General features: G+C 39.4%; 1 protein-coding gene across 1 annotated transcript in view; it reads left to right on the top strand.

Annotated features, from left to right (window-relative positions):
- Positions 1–11878: 11878 nt before the first annotated feature.
- NCALD (neurocalcin delta) overlaps positions 11879–18132 on the top strand; it is a 105689-nt gene continuing 99435 nt past the window's right edge. Inside the window, exon 1 of the mRNA XM_070748152.1 lies at positions 11879–11955. The gene's annotated coding sequence lies outside the window, so the exon portion shown is untranslated. The remainder of the gene's footprint in view (positions 11956–18132) is intronic.

Genomic DNA, 18132 nt, shown 5'->3' with positions numbered 1-18132 from the left:
TTGGATGATTCTCCAGGGCACCAGAGGACCAGATGAGGAACAATGGTTGGAACTTGACCAAGGAGAGATTCAACCTGGAAATAAGGAAGAACTTCCTGATGGTCAGAGCGATCAACCAGTGGAACGGCCTGACAGCGGAGGTTGTGAACGCTCCAACTCTGGACATTTTCAAGAGGAGATTGGACTGCCATCTGGCTGGGGAGGTGCAGGATTTCCTACTTGAGTAGGGGGTTGTACTTCATGACCTTTCAACTCTATTAAAAATAAATAAAATAAAATAAAATAAAATAATAAAAAAATAAAATAAAATAAAATAAAATAAAATAAATAAATAAAATAAAATAAAATAAAATAAAATAAAGTAAAGTAAAGTAAAGTAAAGTAAAATAAAATAAATTAAATAAATAAATAAATAAAATAAAATAAAATAAAATAAATACAGTAAATAAATAAAATAAAATAAATAAATAAAATAAAATAAAATAAAATAAAATAAATAAAATAAATAAAGTAAAGTAAAGTAAAGTAAAGTAAAATAAATAAAATAAATAAATAAAATAAAATAAAATAAAATAAATAAAATAAAATAAAATAAAATAAAATAAACAAAATAAAATAAAATAAATAAAATAAAATAAATAAAAATAAAAAAATAAAATAAAATAAAATAAAATAACATAAAGTCTATGGAGAAGGGTGGCCTAGAAGGCCAAATAAATGATGAGCCGGGGTGTCACAGCAGGTAGAGTGCTGTACTGCAGGCCACTGAAGCTGACTGTAGATCTGTACATCAGGGGTTCAAATCTCATCACCGGCTCAAGGTTGACTCAGCCTTCCATCCTTCTGAGGTAGGTTTGGTGGTGGGTACTTTGTACACTAATGCACATTGTCATGTGTTGTATGAATGTTTTATTGAAATATTGCTAGTATAAAAATCAATAAAAAATTAAATATATATAAAAAAGACCTCAGTATATGTTAGGAGAGGATCTACTAATTATTCTCTAGATGCGCCAACCTTCTCGCATGCAAAGGCTGCATTTTGCTTCCTGGGTTCTGTTTATCACCAATGTTTAGCCCTTGGTTAATCATAGGTCTCTCATCCCATTTGGAGCCTGCGGAAAGCTGCCCTTGTTTATCCTGCAATGAAAACAATGCACTGCCTCTTTCTGTTTAGGAATTTACTTCTGTTTAGTTGCCTCTGTGGACAGAGGAAATGTTAGGTCTTCCTTAGTCATTCCTGTTTGTTGCCATAACAGACTCCGCGGATGACTTTGTGGAGCTGTAAAGCAAGGATGGCGCATTGCCCAAAGAGGAACAAGTGAGGCTAATTATATTTCTTCAGGAGTTCCACAGCAGTGGATCAGAAGGGACGGCAGCCTTTTTCTGCTCGTAACATACTTCACTTCTATTCCTGCCATTTCCCCCTCCCTCCATATTGCACACTGTATTCCCCTCCCCCAGGAAAAAAGCCTAGGCCTTTATTATAGCTATTTGCAAATAGCGTGAGTCTATCAGGAAATTATAGTTTGTGCGCTCACATTTACTTCTGGTGCTACCAAGCTGTGAGAGCGTGTTGTTGAAAATGCATTTTCTTTTCATGTTTTCAGTATGCAGGAGGGAAAGAGAGAAAAAGCAGAGAAGCTTTTAAGGGCAGCGTGCTGTAATTTAAGACTACCATGTAACCGAAGGTGAAGTGTTGATTATTATTTTTATTTTTTTATGGACATACAGTAGTGGTAAAAGATGTTCAAATCTGCTTTGTGTAACTCGCATCCTGGACAGAAACTGTTTCAATTCCTACTTTCAAAACATAGAAACACAGAAGATTGACGGCAGAAAAAGACCTCATGGTCCATCTAGTCTGCCTTTATACTATTTCCTGCATTTTATCTTAGGATGGATATATGTTCTGTCGAGCTCTCTGGTAGAATCCTCCCAAAAATGCACAGATACAATTTCAGACACACACACGTTTGAAATTTCAAAACAATGTTCTTTATACCGAAAATGCAAATAAACAGAGCACTTTTTTTGTATAGCAAAGAGCACTTGTCTCCAAACAAATTGGTAATTTGTACAAGTCCCTTATCAGTTCTGTGATACTTAGCTTGCAGCTGTGAGGCAATTCACAGTCCTCCTTCTTTCACAAAGTGAAACACACTTTGCTCTGGGTTAATTTCAAAGCGGGGAAAAATCAGCACACAAAGATCAAAGTCAGCAAAGCAGTCATGAAACACAACGATCAGATAATCCTCCAAAATGGCCAAACCCACAGGCTGCTATTTATAGCAGCCTCACTAATTACCACAGCCCCACCCAACCACAGGTGGCCTCATTTTCTTTGATAATAATCTCTCAGTTGTTGTTGCCTATGCATCGCTCTCCTCATGCGTGGCTATATCATTAACTCTTGTTCTGAATCCAAGGAGGAGCTAGATAATTGATCTCCTTCTGAGCTGTCTGCCCCACTCTCCTCCTCCCTGTCACTTATGTCTTCTTGGTCAGAGGAGCCTTCATCATCAGATTCCACCGGGGGCAAAACAGGCCTGCAGCATGTGGATGTCTCCCCCACATCCACAGTCCTTGGGGCAGGAGCTGGGCCAGAGCTAACCACAACAGATATATGTTTATCCAGACATGTTACTGTGGATTTACCAACCGTGTCTGCTGGAAGTTTGTTCCAAGCATCTACTACTCTTTCAGTAAAATAATATTTTCTCATGTTGCTTTTGACCTTTCCCCCAACTAACCTCAGATTGTGTGCCTTTGTCCGTCGCTATAGAGCACCACACATCAAGACAACTAGACCCAAGAACAGTTTTTTCCCAAATGCCATCACTCTGCTAAACAAATAAGTCCCTCAACTCTGTCAAACTATTCAATAAGTCTGCACTACTATTATTACAATTTTTTTCTCATCATTCCTATCACCCATCTCCTCCCACTTATGAGTGTATGACTGTCACTTGTTGCTTGTATCCTTAAGATTTCTATTAATATTGATTGTTTCCTGATTGCTTATTTGACCTTTATGACAATCATTAAGCGTTGCACCTCATGATTCTTAACAAATGTATCTTTTCTTTTATGTACACTGAGAGCATACGCACCCAAGACACAAATTCCTTGTGTGTCCACACACACTTGGCCAATAAAGAATTCTATTCTATTCTATCTATTCTCTGTAAACCTTTGTAATCTTTTCCCAAAGGTCATGACCACTGAAATAATCTTGAGTGATCCTCAATCCCAGGTTGAGCATTTACAATAATGTTTCTCAGTGTTGGTAACTTTAAGATGTGTGCATTTCAACTCTCATAATCGCCCTGTCAGAATTCTGGAAGTTGAAGTCCACCCAGCTTAAAATTGCCATGGTTGAGAAACATTGATCTACAGGTTAGCTAGTGGTAGCCAGCTGTAAATTTGCATGATACAAGGAGTAGTAGCTGGGTTCACCACACATGTTAACCAAGGCAAATATATATGTCCCAGGATAATGTTGCAAGATCCAATCTGGGTTGGTCACTGGTCGTCCAAGCTTTTGGACTGGTGCTGGAGCTAATCCTCAGGGAACTTCTGTCTAGCAAAATATACATACCCAATCTATATGTAATATAGACAATGATGAATCTGCATACAGATGGGAAGTTGAACAACTATCCTTGTGGTGTGACCAGAACAATCTAGAACTGAACACACTCAAAACCGTAGAAATGGTGGTAGACTTTAAGAGAAACCCTTCCACCCTTCCACCTCTCACAATACTAGACAACACAGTATCAACAGTAGAGACCTTCAAATTTCTAGGTCCTATCATATCTCAAGACCTAAAATGGTCACCTAACATCAAAAACATCATCAAAAAAGCACAACAAAGAATGTTCTTTCTGCGCCAGCTCAGGAAGCTCAAACTACCCAAGGAGCTGCTGACACAGTTCTACAGAAGAATAATTGAGTCTGTCATCTGCACCACTATAACTGTCTGGTTTGGTGCTGCAACCCAACAGGACCGACACAGACTTCAGAGGATAATCAGAACTGCAGAAAAAACAATTGCTGCCAACCTGCCTTCCATTGAGAACCTGTATACTGCACAAGTCAAAAAGAGGGCGGGGAAAATATTTACTGACCCCTCACATCCTGGACACAAATTGTTTCAACTCCTACCCTCAAAACGTCGCTACAGAGCACTGCACACCAAGACAACTAGACACAAGAACAGTTTTTTCCCCGAACGCCATCACTCTACTAAACAAATAATTCCCTCAACACTGTCACACTTTCTACTAAATCTGCACTTCTATTCTACTAGTTTTTCTCATCATTCCTTTCACCCATTTCCTCCCATGTTGACTGTATGACTGTAACTTGTTGCTTATATCCTAAGATTTTTTATTAATATTGCTTCTTCATTGCTTATTTGACCCCTATGACAATAATTAAGTGTTGTACCACATGATTCTTGACAAATGTATACAGTATTTTATTTTATGTACGCTGAGAGCATATGCACCAAGACAAATTCCTTGTGTGTCCAATCACACTTGGCCAATAAAAATTCTATTCTATTCTATTCTATAGTTTAAGTGGCTAGATGTCTGCATGATTAAATAATTATATATACTTTTTGATCCAATGTTGTTAATTTTTGACAAATGCAAATGACTATTTGAAAAGGGAAGCAGTAATTGACTTAGTATAAAATCTAATTGAAAAAAGGCATATAAGTCCAATAGACAAACAAACAAACAAACAAACAAACAAACAAACAAACAAAATGTACCTTCATAGCAAGCAACAACAATATAATGATTTTTAACTTGAACAGTGTTTTTCAACCTCAGCAACTTGAAGAAATATGAACCAACTCCAAGAATTCCTCAACCAGCATGGTGACTGGGGAATTCTGGAAGTTGAAGTCTGCACATCTTAAAGTTGCTGAAAAGTTGCACTAGACAATCTGAACACAGAATAATTCATTTTCAGAATTAAATTGTACCCTTTTAGAAGAAAACAAAACTATGATAGGAAAAAAAACCCTTGCATTTGCCATTGCCTTGCTCCTAATACTTCATTCAAAAATGAGAATTACAGCTTCTTATCTCTACTTGAAATGTTTGAGCAGAAGTAATTTTTCCTGCAGGTGGCATTTTGCAATAATTACATGCTGTTTTGGCATCTTGGCAATAATTATCAACCTGACCTTCTAGAAAATGTCCTATTTTATTTAAAAAAAGAAAAGGAAAAGAAAAACAATAAACATTCTGCTGTTTTCTGGGTAATGCAAAGAATTAATGGTAAAATACCTCCCAATTTGATGTGCTCCAAGTTGTTGGATTACAATTTCCATAATTCTCTGATGAAATATCAATGAGAATTGCAGTCTTAAACCTCAGTGTTGCATATGGATATGTATTGTCAGACATCACTTACAGTGAACAATGTGCAAATATTACACATTGTGTGCGACGGCTCATCAAGCATGTGAGAAAGACTTCACTCAACTTCTCTGAAGACTAAGCACTCCAAACTCCCTCAGTTTCTCTTAAGAGAAGTTTACAGTCATACAGATCATCTGTACCACTCATCTCTGAAATGACATTTTATTTACTATGTCTTAAACTGCCCCACTTACACTGAGGGCCAAATTTAAAGAGTTGGAACTCAAACAATTTAATTATTTGTTGTGCATTGCGAGTTGAACATGGTTTCGCCCAGGTTCAGTGTTTGAGTGGGAAGAATGCTCAAACGCTACTGGTTAAAGTATCTGACAGCTCCCTATAAAAGGGCTAGCTGTCAGACTGCAAGAACAAAGGGGCACAATCGGAGGTTAGTTGGGGGAAAGATCAGAAGCAACATGAGAAAATATTATTTTACTGAAAGAGTAGTAGATGCTTGGAACAAACTTCCAGCAGACGTGGTTGGTAAATCCACAGTAACTGAATTTAAGCATGCCTGGGATAAACATAGATCCATCCTAAGATAAAATACAGGAAATAGTATGGGGGCAGACTAGATGGACCATGAGGTCTTTTTCTGCTGTCAATCTTCTAAGTTGCTGGTTGTACAGAGAGTTGCCTAATAAACAGTGTTCAGAAAGTCTCCAGAGTCGTGATTCCCACAACTTAACATTATTTATTGTCTTGCAGGTGTTTCCAACCATTGGAAGTTAGGCTGTTACTGTGGCTTTGCTGTCATTTAAACTTAAATAAACATTTAAGCCATGACTTAATTTTGTTTCAGCCTCTTTGCATCCGTACATTTTATATTACTGTATTTGTTTTATTTGTATATTGTTCTATTACATCACTATAACCTGCATTCATGACCTTTAAAGCCCTCCATGGCATGGGACCAGATTACCTCTGGAACCACCTGCTACCGCATGAATCCCAGTGACCGATAAGGTCCCACAGAGTTGGCCTTCTCCAGGTCCCGTCGACTAAACAATGTCGTTTGGCGGGCCCCAGGGGAAGAGCCTTCTCTGTGGCGGCCCCGGCCCTCTGGAACCAACTCCCCCCGGAGATTAGAACAGCCCCCACCCTCCCTGTCTTTCGTAAACTACTCAAGACTCATTTATGCCGCCAGGCATGGGGGAGTTAAGATATTCCTTCCCCCTAGGCCATTACAAGTTATGCATGGTATGTTTGTGTGTATGTTTGGTTTTATTATAAGGGTTTTTAGTTGTTTTATTAATTGGATTTCTACATGCTGTTTTTATCATTGTTGTTAGCCACCCCGAGTCTGCGGAGAGGGGCGGCATACAAATCCAATTAATAATAATAATAATAATAATAATAATAATAATAATAATAATAATTTAAAGCAATGAATTTATTTGTTTGTTTATTTCTTTGGATTCTTTCTTCTAGATGGATTTTCTGAATCAGTCTAAAAATCTGGTACTTAATACCAATCAGAACAAAGAATCACTCAGGTGCTTGAACGACTTAATGTTGAGTTCTCCTTATACAGAAGGTTGTAATGGCAGAATAACTCAGCATTTTAGTATCTCACACAGCATTTATCCTCATTGCTACTGCCAGTAGACCCAACTCCACGCGCTCCTACTATATCACAATGTCACCATGGAGACTGAAAATTAGGAGGGGGGAGAACATGAATAAAAAAGGATCTACTCCTACTATAGTATAGTAGCACAATATTGAAAATATTTGACCTCAGTTTTAAAAAAAGTTTTTATTTCCCCCTCTCCTCCATACATCAAATAATGACATCACCATAAACAAAGCATAATAAAGAATAATCAAAAATACCTTGCTTTGGCTTCAATCTAAATCATTACTATGAATGTCTGCCAGTCTGAATTCCCATTCTCTTTTCTCTCAACCCTCCTTTCCCTTCCTCTTCTCCTCTCTTTCTTTAACTTTCTCTCCCCCTTCCTTCTCCACCCTCTAGCTCCTCCTACTTTCCTACTTCCTCTCCTTCTTTCTTTACCCTTCCCTGAGTGAAATATACAAAAAAATACAAAACTTTTGCCAGACCCATCCTTGAATTCAGCTCATCTATCTGGAACCCATACCACATCTCGGACATCAACACCCTTGAAAACGTCCAAAGATACTTCACCAGAAGAGCCCTTCACTCCTCCACTCGAAACAGAATACCCTACGAAAATAGACTAACAATCCTGGGTCTAGAAAGCTTAGAACTACAGCGCCTAAAACACGATTTAATTATTGCCCACAAGATCATATGCTGCAACGTCCTACCGGTCAATGACTACTTCAGCTTCAACCGCAACAACACAAGAGCACGCAGCAGATTCAAACTTAATATTAACCGCTCCAAACTTGACTGTAAAAAATATGACTTTAACAATCGAGTTGTCGAAGCATGGAACTCATTACCGGACACAATAGTGTCAACCCCTAACCCCCAAAATTTCTCCCTTAGACTATCCACGATTGACCTCTCCAGGTTCCTAAGAGGTCAGTAAGGGGCGTACATAAGTGCACTAGTGTGCCTTTCGTCCCCTGTCCAATTGTCTTTCCTTTATCTCATATATCATATATATTTTCTTGCTTTCATATATCTTCTCCTCTATTTTTACATATTATCTTTATATATATTACTTCATGTCTATTCTCTTCCATATGTATTGTGTATTGGACAAATGAATAAAATAAATAAATAAATAAATATCTCTAATTTCAGCTGTAAATTTGCTTGTGGCATAAATGAGTGTGAGAGTGAGTGTATGGTTTTTTTTAAATGGGCCTTTTATATTATTAATTGGGTTTTTTAGAATTTTATTTTATTTAAAATTGGACTTTTTGAATCTGTTTTTGTATTTTGTATTTTTATATGTTGCAAGCTGCCCTGAGTCCTCGGAGAAGGGTGGCATATAAGGCCAACAAACAAACAAACAAACAAACAAACAAACAAACAAACAAACAGTTGTGGTTAGCTCTGGCCCAGCTCCTGCCCCCAGGACTGAGGAGGTGGATGTGGGGGAAACATCAACATGTCATACATCTGTTTTACTGCCGACAGTCAGACTGTGAATTGTCTTCTGCAGAAGGAAGTGCCGGTGAGATGGAGGAGGGGGGCTTGGAAGACAGCCCAGGAAGAAGTCAATCATCCTTATCTTCCTTAGATTCGGATGAGGAACTAATGATAGACCCACACATGCGTAGAGCTATGCATAGGAGTGAACAGCTTCAAAAGTATTATAGGAGATAATTGAGTCCACTTGTGGTTGGGTGGGGTTCAAGTAATTAGGGCTGCTGTTAAATTGGCAGCGTGCTGGCCTCGCAGTGTGGAGATTATCTGATCGAACTGGTTTGGACCGTGACTTGCTGTTTCAGGACTCTGTTGATTTTTCAAGACTTTGAAACCAAGGCAGAGCAAAGCGTGTGTGTTTCAACTCGTGGAAGAAGGAAGGCTGTGACGTTTCTTCACAGCTGCTAGCTAAGTACTTAAGGACTGTTTAAGGGGCTTTTACAGCCTACAAGTTTGTTTTGGGAAGAGTGCTGTTTGCAATACAAAAACGGTGCTTAGTTTCTTTTGAATTTTGTGATACAAACATTGTTTTTGAATTTTCAAGTGTGTGTCTGAATTTTTTACCCTTGAATTTTGAATACCGGCTGAACACAAGCAAGCAAGCAAGCAAGCAAGCAAACAAACAAATTCTAGCAATCATTTATTGAAACAGACTGGCAGTTTCTTTCTGCAATCCTATAGTCTTGCCAAAGCTTTTTATTATTATGTTATTATTTTCAATCTAACCTTAGAATTTATCTTGGATGTATAACCTTTATCAGTGCTGCCTCCCTGCTCCCTGCTCTTCTCGTCACCTGGGATTGACCTCCAGTTTTTGCAGTAATCCTTTTCGTCAACACTGCAAGCGGAATAAGGTCCATCTATCTTCAAGAATATCCACACGCCCACTTCTTAAACTGATATAACTATGTCTGTTACCAAGGAGAGAAGCAATCTAGAAATAAGGAGAAATTTCTTTGACAGTGAAAACAGTTAACCGGTGGAAAAACATGTCTTCAGAAGTTGTGGGTTTTTTAAAAAGAGATTGAACAACCATTTATCTGAAATGGTTTACAGAATCACCTGTTTGAGCAGGAGGTTGGACTAGAACAGGGGTAGGCAACGTTGGCTCTTCTATGACATCTGGACTTCAACTCCCAGAATTCCTGAGCCTGCATCATTGGTCAGGAATTCTGGGAGTTGAAGTCTACAAGTCATAGAAGAGCCAACTTTGCCTGCCCCTGGACTAGAAAACTTCCAAGGTTCCTTCTAACTCGTCATCCTGGATGGGTGTCAACAGACTCAAACTCAACCCTGATAAGACGGAGTGGCTGTGGGTTTTGCCTCCCAAGGACAATCCCATCTGTCCGTCCATCACCCTGGGGGAGGGAATTATTGACCCCCTCGGAGAGGGTTCGCAACATGGGCGTCCTCCTCGATCCACAGCTCACATTAGAGAAACATCTTTTAGCTGTGGTGAGGGGGGCGTTCGCCCAGGTTCGCCTGGTGCACCAGTTGCGACCCTATTTGGACTGGGAGTCACTGCTCAGAGTCACTCATGCCCTCATCACCTTGAGGCTCGACTACTGTAACGCTCTCTACATGGGGCTACCTTTGAAAAGTGTTCGGAAACTTCAGATCGTGCAGAATGCAGCTGCGAGAGCAATCATGGGCTTCCCTAAGTATGCCCATGTTACACCAACACTCCGCAGTCTGCACTGGTTGCCGATCAATTTCCAGTCACAATTCAAAGTGTTGGTTATGACCTATAAAGCCCTTCATGGCATCGGACCAGAATATCTCCGAGACCGCCTTCTGCTGCACGAATCCCAGCGACCGATTAGGTCCCACAGAGTGGGCCTTCTCCGGGTCTGGTCAACTAAACAATGCTGGTTGGCGGGCCCCAGGGGAAGAGCCTTCTCTGTGGCGGCCCCGGCCCTCTGGAACCAACTCCCCCCGGAGATTAGAACTGCCCCTACTCTCCTTGCCTTTCGTAAGCTCCTTAAAACCCACCTTTGTCATCAGGCATGGGGGAACTGAGACATCTCCCCCGGGCATATACAATTTATGAATGGTATGTCTGTATGTATGTTTGTTTAGTAAATGGGGGTTTTAAATATTTTAAGCTACAATTTAGATTTGTTATGAATTGTTTTATTCTGCTGTGAGCCGCCCCGAGTCTGCGGAGAGGGGCGGCATACAAATCTAAATAATAAATAAATAATAAATAAATTCTGCTAAGTTCTTAAACTGATATAATTATCTCCTCCCACAGTAAAATATGCACACTTCTATTGAAGTCCTATTTTAGTGACTTTGAGCCCTGCTTGTAACACCTGTGAAAAATGGATGATCAATAGTATCACCCCCCCCCCCATGCAAAGGTGGGGTCTGTCTCTTTTTTTTTTAAATCAACCAAGTAGTGTATTGATTTGTTGGTTTGACAGGAATTAACCAAATGGCATGTTGCATGACATTGTGGGCTGAGCGAGAGTGACTGGTACAAAATCACCCATCCAGCTTTTATGCCTAAGAACTCACAGCCTCTGGTTTCTTTTTCTCTTTTTAAATTTTTTAAAACTTTATTAAACAATTAAAATAAACAAAATTAACAAACATGTTTGACATTGGTTAAAGTTTTTAGGCTTACATTTCAGCAGTTTACCATTCTTTCTCCTTTATACGTTTTATATCAATAAGTATATTTACTGTAGCTTGTTCTTATTTAGCTACCTAGTTGTCTTAACATGTAAGCCTAGACTGAATTTATACATGGTGAAGAAAAAAGAAAGAATGAAAAGAGAGACAAAGGAAAAAAGGAAAAAGAGAAAAGAGAAAGAAGAGAGAAAGAAAGAAAGAGAGAGAGAGAGAGAGAGAGAGAGAGAGAAAGAAAGAAAGAAAGAAAGAAAGAAAGGGAGAGGTAAAAAAGAAAGGGAGAGGTAAAAAAGAAAGGGAGAGGTAAAAAAGAAAGGGAGAGGTAAAAAAAGAAAAAAAGAAGGAAAAAGAAAGAGATGCTATTGGTCAACTGTTCATGTTGACTCATGTATAACCCTCCTGTTTTTTAATCTGGTGTCTTAACCATTAGATCAAACTACCTCTTGATCAAGACAATAATTGCCAATGAATAACTAATGGGGAAAGCATTATTGTTAGGACTCTGTCCATAATGGTTGGGTTGGCAATATATAAACCAACAATATGTATAACTGAGCTGTCTGTTTAGCTGAGGTGTTGCAGACTGCCACAAGAGGGAGCTAGAGTTCATAGCTTATTTCTCTGAGTGACCCTCTCTGTTTCTCTTTATCTAAGCTACTCACTGTTAATGGCTACTCACTCTTTGTATGCTCTGCAATGTCTCTGCAATCTCTCTGTGTTGTAGTTATATATTATGGCTAAAATATGTTTAGGCTTGATATCTTTGTTTACTGATTATGACAAAGACAACTGGTAAGAAAGACTTTGAACTTAATAATATTTGGATTGTTATTCTGACTATTATGTGTATGATTTTGGACTGTTTATAGGAGCATGCTATTTCTCAAAGTCAACTTTAATTCAAGTTGGTATATCTATGTGGCTGAGTAGTTATTCACAACTAATCTCAATATAAACTTTTCTCTGTGTGCACAGCCTTAGTAAGCAAGGATTACTCTGCTCATACATTAACAATTATAGTTTGATAAAAACAAACTTCTGTTTTTGTAACTAGCATAACTTTAACTCAAGTCCTTTCTGGTGTACAAATCACATTATGCTTCCACCTACAATACAGCTCTTAATTATGCAAGCATCTCTTTAGATGCTGTGCTCAGTTTGACTGTGCAAATAATGTAAGGCACTTGATTGTGATGTACATATATTAAACCTCTTGGCATAAATTCAGCTAGCTATTGAATTTAAATACTTAGACTGCGGCAGTCTGAATTTCTTAGCAAAGGGATGCATATTTCTTAATGTGATTTTATAATGCAGTCCTCTGGATACTTATTTGGCAATAACCCCCCAATGGAGTTCATTTTGAGAAAAATGGGTGAGATTAAAGTTGAATTAAGCGATGCATGGGATCAACAAACAAGTGCAAAATTTCAAAGAGAATTGCATTTGAGCACTGCTAACAGTTACCTTAGAGAGTCAATTTGGTGTAGTGGTTTAAGCAGTAATGTGCAAATTTTTACTGCCACACTGTGGGTGTGGCTTATTCTGTGGGTGTGGCTTTATGCTCATGTGACTGGATAGGAGTAGCTTGCCGGCCATGTGACCAGATGGGAGTGGCTTGAACGATCATCATCGTTCAAGTGAACTGTGAAGTCCTCGACTTACAACCTCACCAGTGTCGCTCTCTGGGATAATAATTTGCTTCACGTTTCCCGCGCTGTCCTTCCTGGGTCGCCCCCCTGCCTGAGGCTGGGTAGCTAGGCGAACGGGTGCCAATCAGCTGTTGAGAAAAGAGGGGGGAGGAAATGGGCCCCCTGCAACACCTGTTGGTGCTGGTCTCCCTGCTGCTTTCCAAGGAGGAGGAGGAGGAGGATGGGAGGAGGGGTATGGTCAGCTAAAGCTGGGCACACAGCTTCATTTCTCCCAGTGGAACTGTGTCCCACCCCGTCCTGCCTGCTGCCCACCCCTGGGTTTAAGGCACCAGTCTTGAAACCGAGTTACTGTTGAGTTCTAGTCTTGTCCCAGGCACTAAACCAGCTGGGAGACCTTGAACCAATCCTTCTCTTTGACCCATATGAAAAAGAAAGCAATAGAAAACCACTTCTCAACTCTAACCAAGAAAACTGCAAGGATTAGTCCAGGCAATGATCAGGAATTCACACTGAGGCATGTATAGGTAGTCCTCAACCTATACAACAACAATTCATTTTTTGACCATTTGAAATGTCTCACTTAGCAACAGAAATATTGGGCTCGATTGTGGTCACAAGTCAAGGACTACCTGTGTATAAACATGCACACACACTCAATTACATCGCACTGGCTCTATTGGTTTGACACTTTGGAATGATACCCCCACAGTCTCATTCACTGTAGGATCCCTGTTGTTTGGTCTAGCTGTTATTTCCAAAATCTCTTTGTGAAAACCACTGGCTTTACTAAATAGCTGACAGACTGACCACAAAAACAGATGGACTGATTTAAAATAAGGTCTATCCAGGGAAGGATGCTTAAAATTTACATTTAAATTAAAATAGTTGCATATATTAAAGTCAATGTCTCAAAAGCCAGTTTTGTCTGGACTTTGATGCTAAGCAGAGCTTGTGTGGAAGACCACAGTGGAGTTGTAGGATTGCAGGAAGAAATTAGTAGCAACGTGTTAAAAAAATGTTGATCTGTTATATGTTTTGCTTGACAGCACCTTTATCTCAGAATCATCTCTGTGTTACTCACCAAGATCCAGTTTTGGAAAGACAGAATCTACTGAATAGAATAGAATAGAATAGAATAGAAGAGTTGAGTTGAGTTGAGTTGAATTGGATTGGATTCTTTATTGACCAAGTGTGATTGGAGACACAAGGAATTTATCTTGGTGCATATGCTCTCTGTGTACATAAAAGAAAATATAGATTTGTCAAGAAACATGTGGTACAACACTTAATGATTGTCATAGGGGTCAAATGGCCCAAACCTGTAAATAAACATCTACATTCTGTCAATTCTTTACTGGTATACTTCCATATGAAGTTTTAACCTAAAATAATATCATCCTATTATTATTTATACTGGCAGAAGTTTATGAATCATAGAGCAGAGCAATTTATTTTCTGCTATTTCCAGAGCATTTTTGTTAAATTAATTAGATTATTTTGGAACAGCTATGGAAACGTATTGCTTTCATAGCTGTACAAGCATCAGATGCTAGTAAGATGAGTGAAAGCTGCCAGAAAATCTGTAGTAGCATACCATTAGTATCCAAACATACTAATGCCCAGTTTAGTGAAGGGGGAAAAGGTTCTGATCCATTACATGACGCTGACGTGACACCCCTGCTCTAAGGCAAGGATGTGAACACAAGAATAAGGGGGCACAATCTGAGGTTAGTTGGGGGAAAGATCAAAAACAACATGAGAAAATATTATTTTACTGAAAGTGTAGTAGATGCTTGGAACAAATGTCCAGCAGACGTGGTTGGTCAATCCACAGTAACTGAATTTAAACATGCCTGGGATAAACATATATCCATCCTAGGATAAAATACAAGAAATAGTATAAGGGCAAACTAGATGGACCATGAGGTCTTTTTCTGCTGTCAATCTTCTATGTTTCTATGTTTCTATGTCTTCCTCTTTTATATTCCTCTGGAAAATTGTAAAGATCCTCCTTTTCCAGGTTTTTTTTTGGGGGGAGGGCAGAATTGCACCTGGAGCTATTGTTCTTAGGCATCAAATCTTGCCAGATTGTCTGCAGAAATTCAAACATTTCCCAAGAGACTTTTGGAATTCAAGTATTAAAACTTTATTCTCTCTAGATCAATGGTTTGCAAAGCGGGGTGGATTCTCCATAAGAAGAACCACAGCTTGTACAGAAGCAGATTGCATTGTTATATTTATTTATTTATTTATTTAATTCGACTTCTATGCCACCCAATCCCAAAGGACTCTGGGCAGTTTACAACAATATAAAATACACAACAATAAAAAGAAGCCAAATGTACAATCTAAAACAATAAAACCATAATTAAAACCCATAGTTAAACTATCTAATCAGCGTGCATACATATTATTCCTACAATTTGGCCATGATAGTTGTTAATTCATGGCCTGCAGGCCTGCTGGCAAAGCCAGGTCTTTGTGGCATTACAGAAGGCCAGTAGGGTGGGAACAGTATGGACATCGGGCGGGAGGAGTTGATTCCATAGAGCTGGGGCAGCAACAGAGAAGGCCCTCCTCCGCAGCCCCGCCAACCTGCATTACTTAGTCGATGGGACCTGGAGGAGGCTAACTCTGTGTACTCTTATTAGTCTCTGGGAGGTATGCGGCAAGAGACGGTCCCATAAATAGTCTGGCCCTGAGCCATGTAGGGCTTACTAGGTAATAATCAACACCTTGAATTGTGCCTGGAGACTAATAGCGCAGCTCACGGAGCATAGGTGTATATATATGTATGTATGTATGTATGTATGTATGTATGTATGTATGTATGTATAAGTATTCAACACAAAAATATGTAACCCTTCCCTGGTGCAGAGCTGAAGGGATTGGATACTGTAGCCTAGAGGATAATTTTCTGCCTTACAAGGCAAAGGTTGCAAGTTCAAGTCCCAGTGGGTATGGCTAGCTGATGAGGCCAAAATAAGGCCGAAATAGATCTATCCTAGTCTCCCTTAATTTTCAAATTCAGCAAAAAAACATGTGACACATACAGATAGAATTGTCGGCTATCAATAAAATTAACTGCCTTGGAAATGGTCCTAGGTTGGGCCGAGAGGCAAAAATAGGAGCTGTGATGTTCCTTCAATACACCAGGGTGATTCGACACAAAAATATGTAACCCTTCCCTGGTGCAGAGATGAACATGTGACACATACAGATAGAATTGTCGGCTATCAATAAAATTAACTGCCTTGGAAATGGCCCTAGGTTGGGCCGAGAGGCAAAAATAGGAGCTGTGATGTTCCTTCAATACACCAGGGTGATTCGACACAAAAATATGTAACCCGTCCCTGGTGCAGAGCTGAAGGGATTGGATACTGTAGCCTAGAGGATAATTCTCTGCCTTACAAGGCAAAGGGTTCAGGTTCAAGTTCCAGTGAGGTTATGGCTAGCTGATGAGGCCAAAACAAGGCCAAAATAGATCTATCCTAGTCTCCCTTAATTTTCAAATTCAGCAAAAAAACATGTGACATATATATATATATACTTCGGTACACCAATGATAGCTAGCGTGACTGCATTCTGGACAATTTGGAGTCTCTGAACACTTTCAAGGGTAGCCCCATGTAGAGTGTGTTGCAATAATCAAGACAGGAGGTGATGAGGGCCTGAGTGACTGTGCGCAGAGCTTCCTGGTCCAGGTAGGGCCGCAACTGGTAAACCAGGTGAACCTGGGCAAAAATCCCCCTGGCCACAGCCGAGAGATGGTGATCAAGGCTCAGCTGTTAGGACACCCAAGTTGCGTACCCTATCTGAGGGGGTCAATGTTTCTCCCCCAAGAACAATGGACGGACAGATCGAATAGTGCTTAGGAAGAAATGCCCACAGCCATTCGGTCTTGTGCCTCCTATCTCCTCCCAGTCCTATGTCAGCTAATCCGATATGATGGGTAACAAACTTAAAAAGCAACACACATAGCTCTATTTAGCTTTTCATCATATATGGTTACATTCTTGTCTGAAACAGCAAATTTTGGTTGAGTCTTTTCAAGGATACAGGAGTTATCTCAAGAGAACAAAGGTTAGGCATATCTAGTTACAGTTGATTCATTCTTCAGGGGCACAATGCATGATTTGAGAAAACAAAACTTAAGCATTTCTTTTGGATGGAGTTTTACATTCTCAGGATGACTCTGGGCCCATGGCATTAGGCGTGGGCAAAAAACTGGTTGGTCAACCAATGGATCAATGCTATTTTTCTCTCCCAAAAATGTAGACTCTGAACTTGGGAGAAACTGTTAGGAAGCAAAAAAAAAAAAAAAAAAGTAAACTGCCAACAACTGAAATGAATTGTGGTGGAATATAGATTTCATAAATAAATAGGCTTTTGGATGTTTATTTTTTTCGTCAGCTAGAGATTTAAATTACAACATTTAATTATGTTGTATTTTGGAGTCTGAACTCTTGGTAACCACAGTGTTGGGTTAAACAGGGTTCAGTTGATTCTTTGTCTTTCTTTTACCTGGGATAGTTAACTGTTGAGATGTTTTGGAATTCATTCCCTGTAGTATGATGTACTATATTGTTGGAGGACAATTATGCTGCCGCCTTCACTGTTTTTCAACCTGCCAAGTCCTGCCTTTAAATTTTCTTATCTCTAAGAACAAAACAAATGAGGTATGCAGCAAGAGACGGTCCCAAAAGGAATCCTCAATCTGAGTATTGTATTGGCAGTTCTGTGTTAGCAAAAACTTCAGAAGACAAGGATTTAGGGGTAGTGATTTCTGACAGTCTCAAAATGGGTGAGCAGTGCAGTCAGGCGGTAGGGAAAGCAAGTAGAAAGCTTGGCTGCATAGCTAGAGATATAACAAGCAGGAAGAGGGAGATTATGATCCCGCTATATAGAGCGCTGGTGAGACCACATTTGGAATACTGTGTTCAGTTCTGGAGACCTCACCTACAAAAAGCTATTGACAAAATTGAACGGGTCCAAAGACGGGCTACAAGAATGGTGGAAGGTCTTAAGCACAAAACGTATCAGGAAAGACTTAATGAACTCAATCTGTATAGTCTGGAGGACAGAAGGAAAAGGGGGGACATGATCGAAACATTTAAATATATTAAAGGGTTAAATAAGGTCCAGGAGCGAAGTGTTTTTAATAGGAAAGTGAACACAAGAACAAGGGGACACAATCTGAAGTTAGTTGGGGGAAAGATCAAAAGCAACATGAGAAAATATTATTTTACTGAAAGAGTAGTAGATCCTTGGAACAAACTTCCAGCAGACGTGGTAGATAAATCCACAGTGACTGAAT

Source organism: Erythrolamprus reginae, chromosome 3, assembly GCF_031021105.1.
Source record: "Erythrolamprus reginae isolate rEryReg1 chromosome 3, rEryReg1.hap1, whole genome shotgun sequence".
In the NCBI taxonomy this organism is placed as follows: domain Eukaryota; kingdom Metazoa; phylum Chordata; class Lepidosauria; order Squamata; family Dipsadidae; genus Erythrolamprus; species Erythrolamprus reginae.
The sequence above is the reverse complement of the archived record's forward strand: the minus strand, read 5'-3'. Positions and strand labels throughout refer to the sequence as shown.